Below are 27438 nucleotides of genomic sequence, written 5' to 3' on the forward strand. Positions count from 1 at the left end.
ACCAGGTGATGGTGATGGCTGTATCCTAGCCTTATTGTTATGGCATTTGCAGAAATAAATGAAATGCAACAAAATGAGAAAAAAATTCTATTTATTCAAAGCTTGCTGTTAGCAAGAGAGTCAGATGCCAGCACTTGTATGTGGCAGAGACTGAAAAGGCAGACAGAAGAGTGAAAAAGCTTTATGGTGGAGAAAAGATAAGGCCACAGATCACCCTGATTGGCAACTATTGACCTGGAGAAACTTTAGGTGGCCTAACTGGAAGAAGGGTTAATAATCTAACAGATTATGTGATCCATTAGAGGTGCATATTTGGCTTTCTCTTACTGGTTCTAAGTTGGAACCAGGTAAAAAAATTAGGAAAGCTTCAGTTATTAATCAAGTCCTGGCCAATTCAGACTTATCATTAGTGAAGTTATTTTTTTAACATCTTAGATTATCATTAGAAATAGCAGTCTGGGATCCGACATGTCTGATTAGCAACAGGATGAATTTGGGGTTATTGTAGATGATCTGGTTTCCTTGGTAGATTGCTACAGGTTGTGAGTCAAAGTTCCTTTTGTGGGGTTGTATTGAACCTAGAGTAGTTTTACCACTGAGCTATATCCCCAGTCATTTTCGTTTTTTTTTTTTTTTAATTTTGAAACAGAGTGTTACTAAATTGCTGAGGCTATCCTTGAACTTGCGATCCTCTTGACTCAGCCTCCCCAGTCACCGTGATTACAAACATGAGCCACTGTGCCCAGCTCAAAAGTCCATTTTTACAGGTGGTCTAGTTATTGACACTTTTTGAATCAGTTTCAGCTTAGAATCACTAACGTGAAAAAGCCATTCAATGCCATGCAATGAGGGGGCTGTAAAAATACCTGGAATCCTCATTCTAGCTTTCTCTCTCTAACATACACACACACACACACACACACACACACACACACACACACACCTCAGCCTTGACTATTCAGAGAGCTGTGCTCTCAGACAGCCCCCTTTCCAGGAACTACACCAAATCCCATCACATCCTGGGATGCCCTAAAAGGCAGACAAGACAAGGAAAGTTGCTCCTGCATTCCAACCCCCAAGCTCCTACAGGCCCAGGGCAGCCCCCATATTCTCTAAATGGGAGTCTAAGGTGATCACTTCTTGTGTTCTATTCTCCTCACTCTACATCTAGTAAGCCCAACATTTAGATTCCATTACTTCTCTGGGGTGCTCTGGGCTGTGCAGAGCACACTTGTCATTAGCACCTCTCAGAGATCAGAAGGTGGCTGCTTCTGTCTGTTGATTAGACTTTTCTGAGGAATTTTGAGCCACAGAAATACAGAATCTTCTCAAAGAAGCAAATTATTAGACTTGCAAAACCCCAGGCCTCCAGGGTTCCAGTTTCCAACAAATGACAAGTTTTATTTCTCAACAAAAAGGTCTCAAACCAAGGGTGATTCACCATCTCCCCCTGCCCACAGGGTTCCTCACTTTAGATCAGCCAGAGGGCCAGGAAGTAGGGTCCTCCAGACTTCTCCACTGCTGGCTTCCTCCATCCTTCTGAGCCACAAAAGCCAGGCTACAGCAGGTGAGTGATCCTTGGCCTTTGCAGGCCCGGTCTTAGCAGCGCCCAGGGAAGCCTCTGCAGTTCCAGCTGACTGGCTGTGTGCTAATGTTCCTCTACTTGGCGCCCCAGGTGCAGTGCAGCGGTGCCCGGTGTCTACACACATGCTCTAGAGAAGCACAGCTTTACAGTCCCAGGGCGCCTCAGCAACACCCCTGAGGGACCCTAACACTTTCCCTGTCTGGAGAACGCTCCTCCTGCAGCCTGCCTGCTCTTCTGAAACCCGACTTTAGACATAGTCTTCTGACTTCTGTGAAAACGCAAAATGTACCTAAAAAGGTCAATATTATCCACTCTCATTCTTACCTTAAAATGGTTTTAACAGAATAAGTGACAGGGTTCCAGGAAGAGAAAGCGCTTGCCAGGTGAGAGCAGGGAGAATGTCCACACTACTCTGTGATTGTGTCAGGGCCAGGCAGTTTCACAAATGCTCTACTCTCCCCAAGGTAGTCTAGTCATCCCCAACCAGAGATTCAGTTTTTTCCCACAACTCTTTCTTTCTTTTAAAATGTCAATCATGACTCCTTTTTTTTTAAAAGAGAGAGAGAGAGAGAATTTATATATATATATATATATATTTTTTTTTTTTTCCTTAGTTTTCTCGGCGGATGCAACATCTTTGTTGGTATGTGGTGCTGAGGGTCGAACCCGGGCCGCACGCATGCCAGGCGAGCGCGCTACCGCTTGAGCCACAACCCCAGCCCCTCCCACAACTCTTAACAACCTCACTCATACAAGTGGAGTCACTTGAAACTACCTAGAGGCACCCTTCACTAGGAGTAACATCTATTGCCCTTCCTAGAACCCTTATTTTGCTCTTTGCAGGATACCCTCCCCTAACTTAAATCAGCTTGTTCCCAATCTCTGGAACTCTTCTCAAGACTCCTCTTAATATAGACTTTGTTGTAGAAACTGAAATTTATTACCAATCCAAGTCAGACTTAAGGAGGTCAGTAAAACAAAGGTACATAATGCTCTTTAAAGTCACTTGGAAATATTCTGTGAATTTTCAACCATTTTCACTACCTAATCAGTGATTCTATAAATGAAAAGGTCAAAGAATTTTTTACTGTATTTCCAGTTTTGTTTTTCTAAACGATAATTCTGAATAGCTAGAAGACAAAGAAAAGTATGTGAGTGTTTGTGTGTATATACATGTGCACACAGTTACAGAATCCAGGATTGTGAAAGTTTGCAGTTAAAGATGCCAAAGAACATTTATTTATACTTTCATCTTTTTATTGATGTAAGACTGTATGAAAGACTCTGACAGGAATTTGGAGATAAAATGGTAAAGTATCCCCATTTTCCATTCTCTGGAAGTTTAAAGAGTAAAAGGGAAGACAGAAGAAGGGATCACTGCCATCCAGAGGGGTAAGCTGTGGGAGCCAAAGCATGGGCTATAATCCTGTCAATGGGACACCCACCTCAGTGGGTGAAAAACACAGACTGAGAGCTATCTGTTTAGGCCTGGCTACATGATTTTTGGGCCCAGTGCAAAATGAAAACTCAGGACCCTTTGGTCAAAAATTGTTAAGAATTTCAAGTTGACAACAACAAATCATTAACCCAAAGTGGGACCCTGTTTGGTTTCCCAGGTCTCAGGCTCTGAAGCTATGGAAATGCTAGAAATGTAGTCACCGGAGCACCCACGAGCCACTGTGCCAAATGCCATAGCAGGTCACAAAGGGGTACCTCTGTTCAGGTAAATCAGCAGCTGATGGGGGAACCGTGAAAATTAGTTGAGCTTCAGGTATGCTCATCAGGAAAATTTGGCTCTGCTGAGATGACCATGTGGGGGTCATGCCATTTGTCTTTCTAAACAGCAGTTCTAGGAAGACTAGTCCTACTGGGGAGACATTCCAACCAATAGGTACAAGTTGACAATGAGCCCTACTGGGGGGTAAAATACTTCTACCTCTACCCCTCCACCCATTTCTACTCAATGATACAGAGGCTTAAGTACGGATTATTTTTAGCTACAAGGAAACATTTGGCAAGAACAAGGGGGTACCACCATCAGTATAAATGGAGTAAGGAAGCCAGTGATGTAGCCTTCCCCACTACCTCATTCCTCTAGAAGTTTCATGAAGTGACTTTCCTAGCCCTCTCACATGGTTGTTCTGATGGTAGCACTTTCTTCAATAAGTTGATGGTAGGCTATAACATGGGCACATTAAAAATGGTAAAACCTAACACACACTTCCCAGGAGAACAGTGTAACTCTTTGTAGTCTGGTCTTTCATTCAGTATGGTAAAAAATAACTCTTCAAAATACCCAACTGCATTTTGTTTATACCGATCCAAAATAGCCCTAGGACTTCACACATGCTTGCTTTGGACATTTTCTTTCCACTGGTTTTGTCGAATAACATTCAGAGAGAAATTTTGCTTTACAAAGTTCCTAGACCATTGATTTTCCAATAATCAAAAACACTAGAATGAGAACTTGGTCTAAGAAGAATAATTCTTCTGCAAATATTGACTCTTATAATAAGTGTATGAAAGAATTACAAAAATGGTTTGCTTTTAATACCTTTAAACTAACTAACCAAATCCTGTGGCATGAAAAGCCTTCTCTGGGTCACTTGTGATGAAGCAGAGGGGAGGAAGTACATGGACCCTCTAAACACATTCCTTCCACCAGCATTTACAGATGACATTATGAAGGGTCACAGAAATTAAGTTCCACTCAGCCACTCATTTCTGGAAGACTGGATTTTTGTTGAGTGAAAAGAAAGTTGAACAGCATTTTGAAGGTTTATTAGGAGACTATTATTTGAAACCAGAGTCATTGTTAATATGTAAAACATTTTTTCAATTAAATTTATTTTTAGCTGATACATAAAACATAAAATTGTACATATTAAGTGATGTTTCAATGCATGTATACATGTATGATATTTAAAACAGAGTAAATATATCCATCTCCTTAAATATTTATCAAAAAGGTATAAAACATTTGATTATATCAAATTTCTTTTTGAAGTTCTTTGCTATAGAGTACCCTTCTTCTAGGCTGTTCTTCTGCACCTCCTGTTCTTTGCACATAGAAATGTCCTTAATTACATGCCTTTTCTGTACCTGATCTTTCAGACTCAGATTCAGTTCAGACTCTGTTAATTTAGTCAGAAAAGAGTTGGAGTGGCAGAAGGATGAGAGAATACAGGATCATGGGATTAAAAGAGGAGAACACATGTAGATTTTGTTACCACTGTGACAATGAAGATGCAAAACTCTTCTATTATCACAAAGGTATCCTTTGTGCTACATCTCACTACCAATCTCTTCTCCATCTTTATAATTTTATCATTTCAAGAGTGTTTTATAAATGGCATTATATAGTATGTAACCTTTTGATATTGGCTTTTCCCCCTCTCAACATATTCCCCTTGGCATGGTATAGATTTCCTCCAGCTTGGTTAGCCATTCTTCTGTGAGGCACTCTTGTGACTTCCAGTTTGGGGCTATTACAAATAATGCTGCTATGAACAATTATGTACATTTTGTGTGTGTGTGTGTGTGTGTGTGTGTGTGTGTGTGTGTGTGTGTATAAGTGCAGACATAAACCTCCATTTCTCTGAAATAAATGGCATAAATCATTCTGTGAAAAATTCACTCCAGTCATGGGCATATGAAATCAAAACAAGTTATCTACTTCCAAAATGGTGGGACAGGCATAGGAATTCCCTTTCCAAAACAGGAAAATAAGCAAGAAAGAAAAGAAATAATAGTCCCCAGTTAAGTCCAAAACACAACCAGGAAAATAACATTTAAGTCTTAAGCTGAAGAATAACCTCTTTGGACTTCATATCCTAAATGCAGTGCATATTGGTGTGGCAGTTGGTCCCTATGGCCCTGGGCAGCCCTGCCCCTCTGCAGCTCTGCCCCTCTGCAGCCCCACCTCTCTGCAGCCCCGCCCCTCTGCTTTGCTGTGCTCAGCCCTTGTTGCAGCTGTCTCAGACTGAAATCTTATGTCTGCAGCTCTCCCAGGCTAACACTGCACTGTGGTAGCTCTATAATTCTGAGATCTCAGTGGCAGCCCTGCTCCATAACTCTTCTAGGCATTACCCTAGGACTCTGTGGTAGCTCTGGTTCTGACCCCAGTTTTGCTCAGCATTGCCCTAGTAGAGGCTCTGCAGTGACTCTCCCAGAGTCAGGTCTCTGTCTGGAACTCTAGGTCACATCTATGACTTTATTTATTTATTTATTTATTTATTTATTGTAATCTAGGTGGAGAAGGTCATGGCCCCAGATCTCTTGCATTCTGAGGGCTGCATAATTAATCCCATGTAAATGCCATAAAAGTTTATGGCTTGTGCCTTCCAGAGCTGGAGATTGAGTTACACCTGAGTTTACCTGAGTCATATCTGTAGTGGCTGAGGAGTGCTGTGTTAGAGTGCAGGGAGCAGATATGGGAGGCAGTCCTGAGCAGTAAGCCTAGGGAGGGTGTCCACCGCCCAGCCCCTGAAACCATTCTACCCTCCTACAGAGGACCTCTGATGGAGAAGGGGCAGCCTCAAAGATCTCTAAAATGCCTTTGAGATCTTTACCCATTGTTTTCATGATCCTTTCTATTCATACTAATCTCCTTGGCAGATGTCCCTCAGCCAAAGTTTTGATTTCCTTTCCTGAAAATGTTCTTTCATTCCCTACCATATAGCAAGGTTGAGAATTTTCCAAATCTTTCCACTCAATTTCTCTTTTAATTATGTATTCTATCTTTAAGTCATCTCTTTGCTCTCTCATTTCACTTTAAGAAGTTAAAAGTAGCCACACAGCAGCCTGAATGTTTTGCTGCTTACAAATTTCTTCTACCATATATCCTAATACATTGCATTTAAGTTCTACATTCCATAAAGTCCTAGAACATGGACACAATGCAACTGTAAAACAGATATTCTTTACTCCATTTACCTTGTTGTGTTAGTCTTTTTTTAAAATACTGGAGGCAAGGTACTTCATAAAGAAAATAGGTTAATTCACAATTTTGGAGGCTGCAAGTCTGAGATTGGCTACATTTGTTCAGCCTCTGGTGTGGGTCTTCTAGCTATGTTGCAACATAGCAGATAGCATCATGGTGGTAGTGCATGCAGAAGAGATCCCATGATGAGACAGAGAGAAATTCAGGGGCCATGTGTCCTCTTTTTACAACAATCCTCTTTTGGGGTCTCATAGTACTGCATTACTCTCTTCTGAGGGTGATGCCAATGCCTAATTGCCTCCCACTAGGTCCTACCACTTAAACATACAAATCCATAAACATGGAATAGATCTTTATTTCATATCTTTCATTAGTATTTTGTAGTCCTCATCATTTAAGTACTACACTGTCAGGTTTAAAGCTATGTATTTCTCACTTATTTTGATTGATTTTTTAAACTTTATTTTATTTATTTATTTATTTATTTTTAATATTTATTTTTTAGTTTTAGGTGGACACAATATCTTTATTTTATTTTTATGTGGTGCTGAGGATCGAACCCAGTGCCCCACACATGCCAAGTGAGCGCACTACCAGTTGAGCCACATCTCCAGCCCTTATTTATTTATTTTTATGTGATGATGAAGATCAAATCTAGTGCCTCACACATGCTAGGCAAGTGTTCCTCCACTGAGCTACAACCCTAACCCTGGATTGAATGTTAATGGCATTTTATTTTTTATTTTGGTTTCCATGTGTTCTTTGTTAGTGTATAGAAATACAATGTTTGCATGTTGATTTTGTATTCTATGACTTTGCTGAACTCTAGTTACTAGGTCTAGCTTTTGTACACTAGTAAGTACAAATGTACTACATAATGTCTTCTGCATTGGAATAGCTTTCTTTCTTTCTGATGAATATGCTTTTATTTCCACTTTCTGCATTATTGTGTTGGTTAGAACACCAAGTACTGTGTGGAATAGCAAGCAGTGATGATTGGGACATCTTTGCCTAGTTTTCTGTCTTAGGATGGAAGTCTTGAATCTTCACCATATTGTATAATATTAGCTGTAAAGCTTTTGTAAGTGCTTTTAACCAAGTTGGGGAAGTTTTTCTTTAGTCCTATACTTAAGAGGATTTATTTTTTTAAAAAAATTAACATTAAAGTGCTTTTTCTACATCAGTTAATATGATTGTACAATTTTTCTTCTTAAGTTATTAATATGGTAATTTTCAAATATTGACCCTGCTTTGCATCACTGGAATAGATTCCTCTTGGTCACAGTGTGCAATTGCTTTTACACATCACTGGATTATGTTTGCTAATTGTAGGAGATTTTTATATCTGTATTCATAAGAAACATTTGTCTATAGTTTTCTTCTTGTACTATCTTTGATTGATTTTCATAGTAATTCTATTCCAGTTTTGTAGTTGAGTTGATAGATTTTCTGAAAGACATTGTATAGAACTGATACTATTTATTATTTATTCATTAAGCATTCAATATACTTCTCCAGTGAGACCATCTGGGCCTAGAGATTTCTTTTTAGAGTTTTTAAATTATGAATTTAATTTCCTCACTTTTCATAAGGCTACTCAAATCATCTTTTCTTATTGGGTGAGTGTTTTTATATGGTTTATTTCATCAAAGTTGTAAAATTTATGTATATAAAGTTTGTAGTACAAAATGAATTTTAATGTCTTCAGTTTTTTTTAATGGTGTCCCTTGTTTAATTACTGATGTTAGTAATTTGGATCCTCTTTTTTTCCTGTGTTGTTATATGTGTGCAAATTTTAGTGATATTTTTCAAAGAACTAGCTTTTTGTTAATTGATTTTATTTATTATATTTAAATTTTTAGTTGTATTGACTTTTTGATCTTATCTTCATTATTTGCTTATTTCTTTGGGCTTATTTGCTTTTCTGTTTCTGGCTGCTACTGCTTTTACTTTTTGTTTTTTAAAGGGCTCGGGGTTCTACCACTGAGTTATATTCTCAGCCCTTTTTCATTTGAGACAGAATCTCATTAAGTTGCCAAGTTTGGTCTTGAACTTGTGATCTTCCTCCTCAGTCATGTAGCTGGGATTATAAGCTATTTCTGATCTCTTGGGAGGGAGGTTTAGATTATTGATTTGAGATATTTCCTCTCCTCTAATTTAAGTATTTGGAACTATAAATTTCCCTCCCCTTGCTAAGGTAACAGTGCTCCATAAATTTTTGTTATATTTTCATTTTCATTCAGCTCAGTGTATTTTTTATTTCCCTTGAGATTTCTTCTTTAATCCACAAAATATTGAGGAATACGTTGTTTGTATTTTCTCATTATCTCTCTGCTAATTTGGTTTCCAGTTTCTCTATGTTGTGGTCAGAAAACCCATTCTATGATTTCAACTCTTTTAAATCCCTGAGGCTTGTTTTCTCATGCAGAATATTGATTATCTGAGTACATTTCATGGATGTGTAAAAGGCATGTGATTCTGCTGTTGTTCAGTGTTCTACAAACATTGATTAGGTCCTATCAGCTTATGGTTTGTTGAGTTTTTCTGTATCCTTGAGGATTTTCTGTCTAGCTTTTCCCAGTGTTTAAGTAGTGATACTGAAATGTCTGAATATAAGTGTGGGATTGTCTACTTCTCCTTCAGTTTTATTACTTTTTGTACTGCAGATTTTCAGTTCTGTTGTTTGGTGCACAGGCACTTAGGATTTCTGTTCTCTTAGTGCATTTGTCCCTTCCATTATGTAATATCCTTCTCTGTCTTTGGTAATATTCTTTTTTGTGAAGTCTTCTCATCAGCTGCTTAAATATCATCACTTTGATTTCTTTTGCTTGATGCTTACATTAATAGATATTTTTTTGCAACCTTTCATTTTCAGCTTACTTATATTGTTTTACCTGAAGGGAGTTCCCTGTAAACAGCACATATGTGGATTGTTTATTTAGTACACTCTACCTGTCTCTTTCCTTGAATTGGTGTGTTTAGATCATTTCCACTTAAGATAATTTTTGATATATCAAGGCTTACCTCTGCCATTTTTTTCCTGTATGTTCTCTGTGTTTTATTTTTCCTGGCTTTCACTGGGTTTCTTGCACAATTTTTAGAAAATTTTGATTTGTCAGCAGTGTTTCTGACTATGCTTCTTTGTATAATTTTTAAAATGGCTCTAAACTAAGGTGTTACCTACACATAACTTATCACCACATACTGGCAATTCTTCCTTCTTGTCATCATGTTACCCTCCTCATTTATGATATGGTTATAAAACACAGTTCTTTAGTACATCAAGAATTTCATTAAACATTTTACAGTTGTTTGCTTCAAACATCAAATATTATTAAGGAAACACAAGAAGAGAGGAGGCAGAATAAACATTGGATTCACTCATATTTTTACTATTTTCATACTTCTCATGTTGTTCCTCAGTCTCTTACATTCTTCATTGATCATTTCCTCTCTACTGCAAGAACTTTCTTTAACCATTCTATTAGGTTAGGTCTGTCTGTTAGCAACAAATTCTCTTATCTTTCACATGAGAATATATTTCCCTTCATTCCAAAAGAATACTCTTATTGGATATAGAATTCTGGGTTGACAATTCTTTTCTTTCACTACTAGAAAAATGCTGTGCCACTTTTGCCTGGTTCCAGTGTTGCAGACCTGACATTTGCTGTCATATTTTTCCCCCTACACATCATGAAGGCTAATTTTAATACTTTTTTCTTACGTTTTTGCTTATTGATGTGTAAAAATGACATGTCTACAAATGGATTTCTTTGAGTTTACCCTAATTTTACTACAATGATGAACCTATAAGTTTATGCGTTTTGCCATTTAGAAAATTTTCAGCCACTAATTCTTCTGCTAATTTTTGTTGCCCCCCTCTTTACTCTCTTCTTCTGAGACTCCAATGACATGAAAATTAGATTTCCCCCATACTCCAACAAGTCTTGGAGTCTCTGTTTATTTTAAAATTTGTTTCCCAGCTAATCCTATTGCCCAGTGGTAAAGAGCTTATCTAGCATGCCTGAAGACCTGGGTGCCACTCCCAGTACTGGGGGGAAAAAATCTAGCCTTAAGTCTGTTTTCACTATGATGTTTAGTTTGGGTATTTTATCTTATTTCATCTTTGAGTTGACTGATTCTTTCCTTTCTCCTCTTCATTTTGCTATTGAGGTCTTCCTATTTCTTGATATAATGAGTGCTTTGAGTTTTTTTTTTTTTTACTATAATTGTATATTTTTCTTATTATTAACCAAAATCTATATCTTGTTAAAGCTTTCTAACAACTTTCCTTTCACACCCCTCTGGTAAGAGATGGTGAGTTCTGCCTTTTACTGTCAGTTATTTGAAAATGCCCAGGTTTGCTACTTGACCTCCATTAACACCTGAGGGCATGACTCTCTACTGTGGGGGTGCATGAGGAAGTCCCACCAGGCCTCCAGTGGTATATACTGCATGGGAGGGAGTGGGGCCTCTTGTCATTATTCCTTATGTGACCGCCTCTGAAATAATATGTGATGGCCTTAATGCCACTGAACAGTGGTGAAAGTTTCAGCTTTTCTGTAGACTTCCAATGACACCATCTCAATGAGGAAAGTGAAGGCTGCTTGATTGAAATCAGAGAATAGGCTGGAGATATATAGCTCAGTGTTAGAGTGCTTGCCTAGCATGCACAAATCCCTGAGTTCAATTCCAAGCATGTGCACGCACCCACACACACACACACACACACACACACCCCAAAATCAACTGAGTGAAAATGGAAGTCTAGTCTCCTACACGGTTTCCATTGACACCACTGAGAAAGTAGAGGACTGGCTTCCTATTTGATCATCTCTGACACTTCCCTGCTAAGGTAGGAGGGGTTGGGGTTTGGACACAAATGTGGAATTCTAGGTTCTATATTATATATTTCTAGTGTGGGTAAGGGTAGAGTCTTATCTTTTAAGATGTAGCTTGTGGTTTTTGGTCTGTCAGGATTACTGCTTTCCTCATCCTTTGACTAGAAAGGAAGTTTTTCTTAGGCTTTTTTTTTCTGTGTTCATTAGTGTTTCTCAGTTGCCCACATCTCCATTTTTCCAATCTGAGATTTTTGAGGCAAGAATAAAACCCAGGGAACTCACCACCATGCCATTTTTCCTGTGTCTTAAGCTGTGCTTATCAGGAGAAAGAAAAAAAATGTACATCTACTCCATCATTCCAGAAATGAAACTCACCAGTTGATTGAGATTGATAAAACAAAGATGCCAACGTAACTCAATAGGGAAAGGATAGTCTTTCAACTAATGGTGCTGAAACAAATAGACATCAAAATAAAAACATGAACTTTGTTTGTTGCTATAACATACACAAAGACTAACTCAAAATGTATCTTAGACCAAAATATGAGTTCCAACTATAAAATTTCTTGAAGGAAAACTAAGAGAATATTTTAGTGACTGCATTAAAGATTTACTAGATACAATACTAAAGTTCAAAGTATAATGGAAAAAAATAAATTGGACTGACTCAAAGCAAAAACACTTTAGCTCTTCAAAGTCAGAGTTACAGCAATAAAAAGATAAACTAAGTCTTGGCAAAACTTATATCCAACAAAAATTTTGTATTTATAATATGTAAAGAACTGTTATGACAACCCAAATAAAAATGAGCAAAATAATCAAGTAGATACTTCATTAAAGAAGATACACAAAACTCGGATGGGCACATGGAAATATGCTCAACCTCATGAGCCATTAGGGGAATGCAAATAAAGTCCACAATGAAATACCACTGCATGCCCACTAGAATAGTAAAGATGAAGGAGTCTGCCCATAACTGAGCATGAGCAAGGATGTGAAGCATACAGAACTCCCCATACATTGATGATTGGAATGAAAAACAAAGCAATCATTTTGGAAAACATTTTGGCTGTTTCTTAAGAACTTAAACATGTACCAGCCATATGACCCAGTGATCCAAATCCTAGGCATTTATCCAAGGGAAACAAAAGCATATGCTCACAGGAGGACTTGATACAAACATTCATAGCAGCTGATATGTAAACTGGAAACAACCCAAATGTCCACCAAGAAGCAAAAAATAAAAAAATAAATAAATCATTGTGCTTCCATACAGTGGAATCCTACTCATCAACAAAAGTGAACTATTGGTACAGGAAACAGCATGGATAAATCTCAAAGTATTTAAGCTGATTTAAAAAAAAAAACACTAAAAAGTTAATAATCGTGTATTGAGTGAGCCCTTTTATGTGAAATTCTACAAAAGACAAATCAACTTAGAGTGACAGAAAGAAGAACATCCCTCCTGAGAATGGGGGAAATAGCTGCCCAAAAAGACAGGAAGGAGGTTACAAAAGAACATGAAGGAATTATTGTGGATGATGGCTATCCTTATACTCTTGACTAGGGTTGTCCTTTCGTTAGCCTCATAAAATTGTGCAGTTTAAATTTATATGACTGAATATCAGTCAATTGTACCTCAATAATACTGACTGCAAAATAGCTCATGGGTTTGTGCTGAGGATTCAATGAGTCAACAAGCAAAGCAATTAGCTAAGAGCATCATTTGGTTTTTATTCCTTCTTCCTCCATATAAGAAATCAAGTGAGTGAAGTGGGAAAAAAAAGAGCATTTCCCCTCTTTTCATGGAACTTGACAGAGTGCTGAATACCACAAATATTTCATTGAAGTTGGGTCCAACTGCTTGAGTGGGAGCACATACATTATATTGGTTTACAATCAGTAAAAAACTGATTTCCTGTTTTCAGCAGGAAAAACATTGCTGTCAGGACTTAGTCTTTCATTAAAGTATTTAATGAAATTAAATTTAATGAAATACTTTAATTTTTGTCTCCTTTTCCTCACTTTAATTCCTTTCTGCTTCTGCTGACTTAAACTTCTTTAAATCTTCATCTTCATTTTCTTTGCAATTTTTATATCTACTCTACAAGGTTCTGTTGGGATTTGTCTTGAAATCCTTTAAAATTCCTTACCCCTGATCTATTTTTCTTGTACTTTTTACAGAAGATTTTAAACAAATTAACAATTTTAAAACAGAGCTGCCAGTATTTTATTCACTGACTTTACAGAATTTTTGCAGCTTTTGGGGGGAATACTGGAGATTGAACACAGGACCTCACCCTTGCTAACCATGTTACCTACCACCAAGCTACATCGCCAGCTCTAAGACATTTTTTGAAGAGTAACTGATCATTATTCTTTTCTTCCAACTTTGTTCTCCCATTCTCTTCTCTCCCCGTTCTTTGGTTCCTCTCTCCTTCCTGGCGAATCATTGTGTAGACCTGTAGATGCACTCTGAGAACTATGAGATAACAGCATGTGGGTGGGAGGAGAGTGACTCTTTGGCCTATGAATAGTGAGTTCTGAAAAATCAGGTACATGGTGCACAGAGGGGGGGGGAGTTTAATCAGTATTACTAGAAAATGATTCAATCTAAATTAATTGGACTTACCAGGTAGAGTCAACCATCCACAAACATTTGCTAACCACAAGTTTGACAGCATGCTGGCACTATAACAAGCTCTTGGCAGATGGAAATTCTATAATGCTTATAGAATCTTACCATGTTCACATTGTAAAAGAGTATGTATGTTAGAATGAATTATATTCTATGCTTTTATAGTTATGCTAAAATAAATTCTGTTGTCATGTATAACTTAAAAAAACAATAAAAATGAAAAAGCAGCTTTTAAATTTTTTAATTTTTTTAGATATACATGACAGTACAGTATATTTTGACATATTATACATACATATTCTAATTGGGAGTCCATTCTTGTGGTTGTACATAATGTGGATTTTATATGAACATAGAAAAACAATGTCCAATTCATTCTAACTCTTATTCCCATCCCCTTCCCTTCCCTTCCCTTCATTTCCCTTTGTCTAATCCATTGAACTACTACTCTTCTCTCCCCCTCCCTCTTATTGTGTGTTGGCATCCTCCTATCAGAGAGAATAGTTGGCCTTTGTTTTTTTTTAATTGGCTTATTTCACTTAGCATGATAGTCTCCAGATCCATCCATTTACCAACAAATGTTTTAAAGTCATTCTTCTTTATGTCTGAGTAATATTCCATTGTGTATATGTACCACATCTTCTTTATTCATTCATCTATCGAAGGACACTTAGGTTGGCTCCATAGCTTAGCAATTGTAAATTGAGCTGCTGTAAGCATTGGTGTGGTTGCATCACTGTAATATGCTGATTTTAAGTTCTTTGGGTATATAACAAGGAGTGGGATAATGGAGTCAAATGGTGGTTCTATTCCAAGTTTTCTGAGCAATCTCCATACTGCAAAAGAAAAAAAAGCATTTTAATCTTTATTTGCACTGTGTAACCTGGAATTTATAGCTGCAGGGGATTTATTATGGATTCTAAATAAAATGTGTAATTCCATAGAAACATTGTGCTAATTTCTTTGAGAAACGTCATTAATCTGACAGTGTACTATATCATATATCCTTTAGTAGAGGCAGAGTGAGTGCCTGATGTGGTTATAATATTTGTTTAAATTGTCTAACAAACTAATGAACTTGTTTTAAAAGTTATTTTTTCTGGATGGATAGCAAGACCCAGGCTTATTTAAGACTCTATTTCTGTCCATCTTTCAAAAGATAGGTAAAGTTTATATCATAAGTATATTTAATGACTTACAGACAGTCTTTGGTTTAGCTCATTATAGAAAGTTCATTAGAAGAATTTTATATAGGTTTCTGAAGGTGGCCTCAGATCACCTGTGAGAGAATATGATTCAACTGGGATCTTATCCAGATCTTGTCTGTTTTCACTTAATTGCAAACATTTTAGCACAGAGCAGTTTCTTGTTCCTTGTGGTAATGATCAAATCACTGGACTTTTGCTTAAGTCATTTAATGGCTGTATGTGTCAATGTTAATCCTCTTACCTGTTGTTCTTTATGTAAAATGCAGGAGGATTAACTGGAGAAATGTTACATCCTTAAGGACAGAAGCATCATGTTCATTTATATATCCCTAGTGCTTGGTATCTGAAATAAGTAGGCCCCAAATCAATATTTGATGAGAAAATACATGAATAAATGCATGGGCCAAGATCATATCTATGGTTGAGGTTTTTTTATTATTATTACTATTTTTGGTGCTCTGGGCCTTGTGCATGCTAGACAACCACTCTTCCACTGAGCTATGTTATCTTTCCTGGGATGAGCAACCTTTTGGTTCCTGTCCATAAGCACTAAGTAGAGGCTGACTTAACTAGCTTTAGAGGTATCTGCTTATTCTGAGATTCTACATTTATTTTAGTATAATGAATGATAACAGCAGTTCTAAGGCATAAACATAGGGAAAGATCAAAGGGGAAAAATGAAAATAATAGAAAATCAAAGAGAAGGGCCCTGAGGACGAAGAGTGAGGAAAAGAACAACAAAAATAGGGGGAAAAGGGAGGGCGAGACTGGAGAGACTGACAGGAAGATGAGCGAAAGGAGAGAAAGGTGAAAAGGCATTCGTTGGCTTAAATGAGAAGTTGAAATCTGGTGGGTGGAGGCAAGTGGAAAGTCAGGGAGGAGGCAGAGGAAGAAATCCATGGACAACTGGGCTACTGGGAATATCCCATTGGCCTGTGAGCAAATGGGGTCTCTCATCAGTTCTGTTTACAAGTTAGCAACAGAGTGGACAAATGTGTCCTCTCCAACCTAGATGCTACTTACAGTCTGACCCAAATGAAACAGAGAAGAGGAATGAGACTCTTTCCTCTTGAGTTACATTTTAGCAAACCTTGGCTTACAGCCTAGATCTTAGAAGTAGGCCATCTCTGATAAAGCAATGCAGACTGCAGATGAATAGATCTGAGGATCTGGTTAAACTCAAAGGGCATAAGACAAAGGCACTGGGGATCTGCAAAAGCAAACCAAAACAAAAACACCATTTCCTTCCAATACATCAGAGCACTACTCTCTTAAAATAAATTCAGAAAGAATCTCTCTCTTTCTCTCTTTCTCCCTCCCTCCCTCCTTCCCTTAGAAAGGAACTCTTATTCACTGTTAGTGGGAATGTAAATTAGTACAGTGTGAACTAGAACAGTGTGGAGGTTCCTCAGAAAACTGAAAATAGAACTACCGTATGATTCCAGCGACCTGACTTCTGGGTATATATCCAAAGGAAATGAATTCAGTATACCTGCACATCCATGTTTATCATGGTTTTAGTCACAATAACCAAGATATGGAATCAGTCTAGGTGACCATCAACAGATGAATGAATATATAAAATGGTGTGTGTGTGTGTATACACACACACACATATATATATACACACACACCATTATTTATATATATGTATATATATAATAGATAATTACTTATATATGCATACATATATATAATAGAGAATTATTAAGTCATAAATAAGCATGAATTATTGATAGTTGCTGCAAAATTGTTGGAACCGGAAAGCATTATGTGAAGTGAAATAAGCCAGACTGAAAAAACAAGTAATCTCATAAAAAGAATCAACCTGAATTTAGAAGAGTGATTAGTAGGGATTGGGAAGTGGGAGGAAGGGTAGGAAAAGGCAGGTTGGATATGATCAATGCACATTGTCTGCATGTATGAAAATATCACACTGAATCCCATTAACAGATACAATTAAAATGTGTTGAGAGAAAGAATGAAAGAAAGAGTGGGTCTGTTCTCCTACTCGTATTTCAACTCAGGCATTGGGGAAACAGACTAGCCTGCCTAACTTTGTGCAATTAGTGGTGAAAGTAAAAAAGGAAATATGAAGAATCCAATTAGTCTAAACTATGTTTAACATTTTTTCTCTTTTTTCTTAAAAATGATTAATCAACTTTCTCTCTTCATCACAAACTCATTTTTGGTCTAAAACCACTGCAATCACTTACACACTTTGTGTAAAAACTCAGAGGATTTGGAAAGAGATATCTTCTTGATTTTTTTCTCACCACCAGGCAAAGACTCTTCTCTGCTCTGGTGGAACATGCAGGCTGAATTATTCATGTGCTTGCCCGCCAAGTCAATGTGGAAAGTATGTTGAAAGCCCATGTGAGCAGACCTACTCCAGACCTACATCTTCATCCTACTTCTCTGTGCAGAGAGGAAGATTCATTCTTTGAATTAGTTGCTGCTGACTGGGTCAGAGCTACTCGTGAGACCAAATTCTTGATTAAAGGAAGGAGGAGAGCAGAGAAAGAGACACTGTGCTAATGACCAACATAAAGAAATCATATTTCTTACTAAGACTTTAACTCCTGAGATAAATTTAGATGCCCAAGTAATTGATCCACATTGGGTGTGTGACTTTACACAGGTATTTTAATGCTTTCTATTGTCTATTTTTGTCCAATTTAAATGTCAGATAGACAATTTTCTTGCCCTATTGTTATGGTTTGAATATGAGGTATCCCCCAAAAGCTTCTGTGTTAATAATGCAGGAAGGTTCAGAGATGATTAGCTGTAACCTAATTAGTCCATCCTAAGTAGGGTGGACTAAACTGGATGGTAACTATAGGCAGGTGGGGCATGACTATAGGAGGTGGGTCACTAAGGATGCGCCCTGGAAGGGTGCATCTGCCCGGCAGCCCTTCTCCTTCCCTTCACTGTGCTTCTCAGCTGCTCTGAGCAGAGTGGCCCTCCCCTGCCATGCCTTTCTGCCATGATGTTTTGCCTTACCTAGGGCCCAGAGCAATGAAGCAAGCTGACCATGGACTGGATCTCTGAAACTGTGAGCCAAAATAAATTTTTCTTTCTCTAAGTTGTTCTTGTCTGGCATTTTGGTCACAATGATGAAAATTTGACTAACTCACTTTTATACAAATCAAGTCAGATTAGTTAATGTTTATTGACTTCTCCATCTAGACACGAATCACTGCAATGGATACCACCTATTGGAAAACTAGGAACTGCCTCTTGTGCCAGAATTTTCAGAATACTTTTTCTGGAATCCAAAAGGGGGAAAACAGACCTCAAAAATCAAGCTCTCAAGCCAGGTGTGTTGGCACACCCCTGTAATAATTCCAGCAGCTCAAGAGAGTCTTATGTGAATTAATTCATATTAATTCACATTATAAGGTAGCTATGGTTATATTATAAGCAGAGATGTCAATATAGGGTGCCATAAATTTATGCATAAATCCAGGATTTCTTTTACTTTAGTGTTTAGAATTGTAATATTTTACATATCATTGTCATTTACTCCTTTTCCCCCAATTTCAGATTTAAAAATGCAATAATATAAAAATGTAAGTTCTCCTTAAACTGATCTCTGTAATAAGGAAAAAAATCCAAGCAAGTTTTTTGAAGAATGCTGATAATCATATAATAATCCTGATATTTACATGGAAATTCAAAGGATCAAGAATAGTCAAGGCACCGTTAAAAAAAACAACAAGGCTTTCCTCTTCCCCATATCATGACTTACCATAAAGCTGCAATATCTCAGAGAGCATGATATTATTCCAAGGATAGAAAAATAGATTAATGACAAGTGAAAGTGAGAGCCTAGTCTGTGGGAAAAAAAACAAACTGTTTCTTCAGTTTTCACACCACAACAATTAAAACTGCAGAATTTTGTGACCTCAAAGGGCATGGGGATTTCTCCTCACTGGCAAGCAATCAGTTCTGCAGTGGACACCAGCCAGGTGTCCTCTAATTTGATTCAATTCTGACACTATCTATCTGAAGTTAAGGGCTCAGCTTCCCTGCTTAGATGCTAGTCACAAGCCCCAGGTTGCTTTACTTGAGCTTCTGACCAATCAGCTGTAAACCAAGTTTCCTACAAACTCCTCTTTGGGTTCAACTTAATGTATTTAAGTAGATCACAAAACTCTAGAAAATATTTACATTTATTAGTTTTTTGTAAAAATATTAGAAAGGATACAGATGAAGAGTTGCACCAGGGCAGGGCATATGGGAAGGGTCATGGAGCTCTTTCTGGGGGTACCAACCTGCAGGAACCTCCACATGTTCAGCTGTGTGGAAGCTCTCTGAACTCTGTCTTTTTGGGTTTTCACAGAGGCTTCATGACATAGGCATGACTGCCAATAAGTCTGACTGGATGTGGAAACCAGCAAGGCATGTCTGTCTAGATTCATCATATTCTTTCCTCATGGGTTGGGGGCAGGACCATTCTGGAATGAGGAGGGTCTTATGCTTTACTAAGGGTCTTAAGGTTTTCAAACAAGGTAGTCAGAGGACTTAGTTATGACTATGTAATCATGGAGGAAGATTAATGCCTATGATATACTTTGGGGAAGAGAAATTCTAGTTTTTAGGTCTGACTTGGGAGTTATAAGTCAGGACCCCTGGATGAAAACCAAAATCTGTACATCATATTAAAAGACCAATGCTTACATTAACACTTGATTTTTGAAAAGTTGGTATATCAAAGAGTGGGAGAAATAAGTATTTTATTTAAATGACATTGGATCAATTGTATGACCATTTTGAAAAAAAAAAAGAATTATGATTGACTCACTTACACAAAAATCAGTCCAAGTAGATTACAGAGCTAAATACAAAAAACAAAACATGAGGTGAGAAGCTTCTTCTGCCGTGGGCTCTGATAATGATGTGTTGCATTGCCAAATGACCAAAAGCAACAGGGTCAACCAAATAGGAACTGAAACCTCCTTTCTTTTTTTAAGTTGATTATCTCAGGTACTTTCTTACAGTAACAGAAAACTAACTAACAAAACTCCCTTCATTACCTCCAGCAAATATGTATCTTATAAGAAGATCTTGCATGCTATCTTTCCATTTTTGATGGGCTATCCTCTATAGGAAAATGTTAATGAAGTGCCCAACATAGTGCCTGGCACAAAAACCACTGATAACTCCCAATGTTGGATGTGAGAATTTGTGGATTTTTTTTTCCTACTTGAGGACCCTATATGGCAGAGGGATCAGTAGTTAGGCCCCAATTTTCCAATAAAAGATATTTTTTCTTGCATTTAGTAGCAAGTATAATGTTTTATGTCTTGACTACTACCAGACTGTGACTTCTGAAAATCTTGTTCCATAAAAAAAAAAACCTGATCTGTGAACATACCAAAGTGAAAGTTTCAAAAAAGAGGTCATTCTTATTAATTAGAAGATGTCATATAGCAAAAATAAACTAGAAAATACCAAGTCAAAGTCATTTTCCCTATTGTAGCAAGCTCAAAATATGCAACATTGGGATTTAAAACATTAGCTATACTAGTAATTATGAAAAGATTCTCTGGCATAGCATACTATTCCTGGGAATTTATTAAGAAAATTATTCTACAGAAAACTAAGGAGGGTGGGATTAGGTTTTTTCCTTTGTGACCAAGTGTTTTCAAATTATCACTGTATTGCTCCAGTGAAAGTCCTCACATATATGCACAAAAAGACCATGTCTACCCTCTTTTTGCCACTATGAATTAATTATATGTGGGTGGCAGTAGATAAGCTCAAAACATCCATCACATTTACTATCATGGTAAAATATCAGGAGCAAGTTAAATTCACAATAATTTTAACAAGTGGAAAATAAAATCTCATTATATAGGGTGGGAAGAGAGAAGATTCTGATGCTATTTTGATTTCATAATTTCAATTAAGTTAAATATATATGCCTTGTATATAAAAGTGAGAAAAGATCATAACTGAGTTATGCTTGAGTTTGGAGATTACATATGATTATTTTATTTTATTGTTGACACCCTCTGTAATTCTATTATATTGATTTTGCAGTTAAATAAGCCAAAAAGATTTATGGCCTTATTCAGAGATCTCATCATAAGATTCCTTCAATAATAAGCATCCCATTTGCAAAACAATATAATTGTAATCATTAATTTTAGAAAACAGCATTTCAGTAGTACACACATCACATGAAATAAGAGGTATCTGCTCCCTGCCAAGCTCTATGAAGAAAGAATCAGATAGGGGTGAGGTTCTGGTCATGGTACTATTGGTTGTTTAATTCCAAGGCTCTAGTACTTTGTTCAGGACTTGGGGTGATATATCTGTTCATTTTCGCCTTGCCTGTTCTATTTCAGTGTTCAAAAGAGAATTGGGGAACTACACGGAAAAGAATGTGCTTTTCTTGCCAGCAATGGAGCCAGCAAATTTTCTTTAAAATACTCTATAATCTTGAAGAAAAAAATAAGTTCTCTTCAACATACACTGTATGCTCAGACTACATAGTAGGTTGTAAACAGTGAAGATCACAGTGGACTCCAGTCATCAAATGCACTTTTTAACTCACAGCCCACTCCATCAGTTAGCTCTGTAATTTTCTGCAGAGAAATGAAGGCAAGAGCAACGTCCACAGCCCTGTGGTGAGGTGCTTCCTACTCACCCTCTCTGCCTAGTGCCTGGCATTGTTTCCTGTTGACTATATTGTGGCTAATGGCATGATTACCTTAGGGAAATTAGGGGCATACTGTGGAAGATGGGGAACTAATTGGCCAATATTTGAGTAAATTGCTTACTGCCAGTGTCTTCTAACAGCAGGAAGCAAGACCACAAATAAAAAAACAAAACAAACAAACAAACAAATAAAAAAGTTCAAGGATCTCAAGCTCCCTTTAAAAATAAATACTGAGGGAAAACTGATAGTTTTATGGGCAGAATTCAACTGCTTTACATCTGATGGATTTCTTCCTTTGAAGAAAATTCAATTGAGATCAGAGTGCCCTTAAATTTAGAGTCATCTTATGAAGCTGCAGACTCAGTTAAGTGTAGATTGTATTCCACATCAGCTCCCAGGCAAGCAAAGCTGCATCTTGAAGGCAGCCTCTCAATTGTGCTAGGTGCTTAGTAGGAAGTCAAAACTAGTTACCCAACTGGGTGTGGTGGAGCATATCTGTATTCCCAGCTACACAGGAAGCTCTGAGGCAGGAGGATCACTTGAGCCCAGGAGTTCAAATTTAGCCTGGGAAGCATAGTGAGACTGTGTATATATATGTTTATATGTGTGTGTGTGTGTGTGTGTGTGTGTGCGCGCGCACGCGCACATCACGAGCGTGAATGTTAACATACTAAACTGACCAAAAATATTGAGATTTTATAGTAGTAATTCCATGTGTGTTAGTCAGCTTTCCATTACTGTAACAAATACTTGAGAAAATCAACTTTAAAGAGAAAAGGGTTATTTTGATTCATAATTTTGGAGGTTTCAGTCCATAGTCAGTTGGCCTATTGCTTTTGGACCTATGGTGAAGTCGGGGAGTACATGGCACAGCAAAATCATTGACCTCATGGCTGAGAATAAATGAGAGAGGAATAAAAAGAGGCTGGGGTCCTAATCTCCCTTTCAAGAGTACTCTCCAACAGCTGAAAGACCTCCTACTATATCTCCTCTTAAAGGTTCCACCACCCTCCAACAGTACCAAGCTGAGAACTAAGCCCTTTAGAGTACCTTTAAGATCCAAACTATAGCATTATGAAAAAGAAGTATTTTTTTTAATGTCCTTACTACAGAAAAAGAAGAGAGTCTTTAGAAAGGCATTTTAAGGTAGATGAGGGACAAATTTGTGAGGTACAGGTATCTGAGGACAAAGCACCTGGCTGAGTCCTGGTGTCTGGTGGGAGCATGGGCAATGCCAATAGAACTCCTAGGGAAGTGACCAGGAGGACCTGCCGTGTAGAGTAAAGCACCCTCCAGTGCACAAACGCCAAGCACCCCAAACACCAGATATCCTTCCTACCTTTTTACGTCAGCCAGTCCCAGATCACTCAGAACCTACTGAGGCTTGTCAAGGCTGCTTCTTTAAAAGCAACTGCAGCCTCTCCCCGGGAGCCCAGCCTTTTTTTCACTAAGGGCTGCAGGTTTCTTTTCTTCTAACTCCAGGCCAGCAAGAATCATCTTTTTGAAATATAAGAAAAGAAGGTCAGGTGGAGAGGCCACTTATTCCTGCCTTCTCTTTGACTTTCCTTTCAAAAGAAGGAAACAAATGGGTAGCATGAAATGGGCAGAGAGAAAGCAGAAGGCTTATCCATCAAGCCCTTTCACTCCCTTTGATGGAATAGGTTTCAAATAGCTTCCTAAAATAGGAGTAGTCTGTGCCATATCTGGGTTATGGAGTTCGTGGGTTTTAAGAGGCCGATTTAAAATTCTATAGCCACATGAAAATGCAAGCAGAGAGGAATTCATTTTTCTTGTAAGCACCAGAGATCCTATCATCCTTTCCTTTTCATCCACGTTTAATTGGAAGGCCATACATTTATTTCTGAAGCTTCATGGGTGGCACAACCCACAGAAAAGCACCTGGAGTGCAGATTTAGTAGAAAACAGACTGTCAAAGTATGTTGTGTGCAGCTTGTTTCTTCTGAAAAATGCAAACATATGCCTCACTCTGGGGTCATGGCTGCTTGACTGTTACAACCATTTAAGCTGATCATGAACCAGAAACATACTACACCCTGAAGAGTCTGCAGAGGCCCAGCAACAACAAAGGCACATTGTACTGGTTTGGCAATAAGGACTTAAAAAAAAAAGGATGACTTGTGTGGAATGGAGGCAGGAGTTGGATCAAGCACAAGTAGATCAATGATTCCGCTAATTGTTATGTCAGCTGGGCCACTTCAATTTCCCTGCCTCTGCCTGTGAGGTTTCTGGATCACTCTGTAAAGCTGAAAGCCGGCTAAACAGGTGCTGTAGGAGAGTGGTACCTCCAGCCCACACCTTGCCTGGCCATAGGAGCTGCCCGTCTTCCACCCTGCCTGGAGTGATTTCCACCATCTCATTCGTGTGCTTTATTGACCATGAGTTATCTTGCTTCCTTTCTCCCCTCCTTTCCTACTTTCTATTTTTTTGAAAATTTTTCCTTGTTCCTAAATTTTTCCAACTGGTTTGCAGGTATGCATTCTACTTATATTCTTTGAGAAGTCATACTTAAATGTCTAACATGATTATTTAACACCACTGAAGGCTAAAGATCTCTCTGTAGAATATAGGACTCTCAAAACAGGTTCCTTATAACTTCTTGACTTCTGTATTTATTGTTTCCCAATGTTTTAGTTCCACCATCTTTTTGCAGTCCACCCAGGTCAGTTATTAATGCTTCTATTTATAATTAATACTAATTTGGATTTATCAACTGGTTCATGGAGTTTTCTTTATCTCATTCTTAGCTTTTGGATTATTTTCCTTTTCTCTAAAGTTCAAACCTTAGTTAATTTTTATATTCAGATAATGATCTCTGACTAGTGCTGATATTTTTCAGAATCCCTGTGTGTACCTGGAAATGTCTTATGTGCTCACCAGTTTTCCTCATTTTCTTCTGGAATGTTTAGTTGCCAATCTGCTGTCAGTTATAATCCCGAGACTACTAATTCTCCTACTTCCTTTTCAAATCTGTCATTTATCTTACTGGCCTTTAAAATTTTTTTTTTCAGTACTGGGAATTAAACCCAGGGGTGCTCTACCACACTGAGCCAGCCCTTTTTAATTTTTTTTTTAATTTTGAGACAGGGTCTTGCTAACTTGCTGAGGCTGGCCTCAAACTTGCGATATTCCTTTCTTAGACATCCCAGTAGCTGGGATTAAAGGTGTGCCGCACTGCACCCAGCTTTCTCTTGGTTTTGAAGTTCTGAAAATTCTCTGCAATGTACCTAAGTATGAATTTGTTTTCATTTACTCTGCTCAGGAGTGCATTTCAACAATGACAGCACTTTATAAGTTCTTAAAATATCTCTCTCTTCTCTGCATACAAGATCTCTTTAGATCTTAAACCTGAGTCTTCTCCCATTTGTGTTGTCTGCTCACCCTTTTTCATAGATTTCAGTTTTAAAATCTTTTGCAGTTACCTCAACCTTAGTGGAGATGTGTTTAGTGGGAGTCCATTTCCTGGAGCATAGAAGATAGCTACGTTGCCTTGCGTCTATTCTGCCACAGACTCATAGGTTTCACCTCCACCACCACCACCTCTTCTGCCACCACTACCTCCATCTCCACCTTCACCTCTTCTTCTACTATCATTACTTCCACCATCTCCTTATCAACTCTACCACCTCTACCTCAACAATATCCATCAATACCACCTCTACCACTGCCACCACTATCTCTACTGCCCCTATCACCTAGCACCTCCACCTCTATCCCCACTACCACCACCACCACCTCCACCGATCCCCCATTTTCTCATCCAGAGCCCAGTTGTGCCAGGGCTCAGACAAGTCAAAGAAAGTGCCCAGAGACAGCATGGAAGACATTGCTTATTGGGGAAAGCTTACATTAGATCAAAGACTGCTCCAAGAAGAGTTCAGTGGTGAGAGGCTGATCAGAGCGTACCACTATCCCTCACAGTGCTTTGCCAAGCAGTGCCTCCTCTCCCTCATGGTGCTTTGTCCAGTGGCGGCCAGCCAGATGAATGATATATATCCTTTCCACAATGTCCTCAGTTTCATGCCCGTCCCTATTCAGAGAGGGGTTTTATAGTTCAGTTGCAGAGGCAGTGACATCATCAGCATTAGCTTGCTTAGTTTGCTTGTCTCAATAGCTTACCGAGGAGCAACTGTTCTGATATACATGCAAGAAAGTAGCTTTCTACAGATAACACTAACTTGTCCTAGTTTTCAATGTGCAGAAGAGAAAGCCATTGTTCTTTAAGATAATATGTATTTGGACTTTCCAGGCCAGACTTGCTCTCATTTTTTCCTTTACTTGGTGAGGTTTTTGGGAACAGAAAGGGGGCATTCAGGGACATGGTGTTTTACTGTCCTCCTTTGCTTTAAGGATGATACATCCATCAAACTCTACCACCTCCACAACGTCCTCCCCCACCACCTCCACCTGTACTTCTGCCTCGACCACCACTTCCACCATTCCTCCCCATCAACTCCACTATCTCATCTCCACAGTATGCACCACAATCACCTTCACCTCCTCCACTACCTCTGGCACCATTAAGAACTCAAATAACACCACTATCACCAACATCTTTGCTACCAATACTACTACCTTCACTATCACCTCCAAATATTCCACCTTGAGTGATTGCAAAGAATATTTTTGAGGTTTAGTAAGTTGTATGACATAGGAAATTTCCATAGACATACTGGAGAGGAGTATCACAGCATGCATGGTGCCAGGCCAGAAATGGATAGAAATCTGACAATAGATGAGTCAGGCCATGGTCCTGAGCAATGAGGACAACCAAAAGAGCAATTAGGTTAGAGGCAAAAGGGAAGAAACATTCTCTAGGGGCATATTGGAAGTGAAGATCAGAGGTGCAAAACCAGGAATAGTTGATAGAATCTTGATTGAGAAAAAGAAAAAAATGGATGGAGATAACACATTTCTGTAATTTGGGTTTAAAATGGGAGGGAATGTGTCTTGATTTTACCTGAAGAAAAGAGAATATGGCAAATACCCCCATAACCTACACTGAAGTTCCAATGCTCTACTGCTGCTAAAACCAGTTCTGCCAGCAGGAATCCTCTCCCATTCCCCACACTATGAATTTGAGCAATTGAAGTGAGAGTGAGAGCTTTCCTGTGCAGATAGGTTTCTCTCCACCACATGGCAGCAGTCTCCCCCATTTTATGCCAAGTGAGAGTTACATCAAGAAGAACGTATGAAAGGCAAATGTCTTATGGAGTCTGGAAGCTAAGAGACACTTCAGAGGCCTGAGACTACATAGTATGAGAGCAAGTATGAGAGCGAAAGCAGAAAAAAGAGAGATTGACGTTTCAGTAGGAGCAGCTTTGTTCCTGCATTGTGAACCTTTCTATGGGACCAATCTTAGGGCTTGAAGAAGGAACTGACCCTGAAGCCACTTAAAGAAACCTTTGCCCAAGTAGGCCAGCTAGAGGGGCAGAATGACCCAGAATAGAAGGGTAGAGGAGATTGCTGTGAAGTCTAAAAGAAAGAACTGAAAGTGGCCAGCTTAAGGAAGCATATCCTACATTACAAGGTGCCA

Source organism: Urocitellus parryii, chromosome 6 (genome assembly GCF_045843805.1).
Source record: "Urocitellus parryii isolate mUroPar1 chromosome 6, mUroPar1.hap1, whole genome shotgun sequence".
Classification (NCBI taxonomy): Eukaryota; Metazoa; Chordata; class Mammalia; order Rodentia; family Sciuridae; genus Urocitellus; species Urocitellus parryii.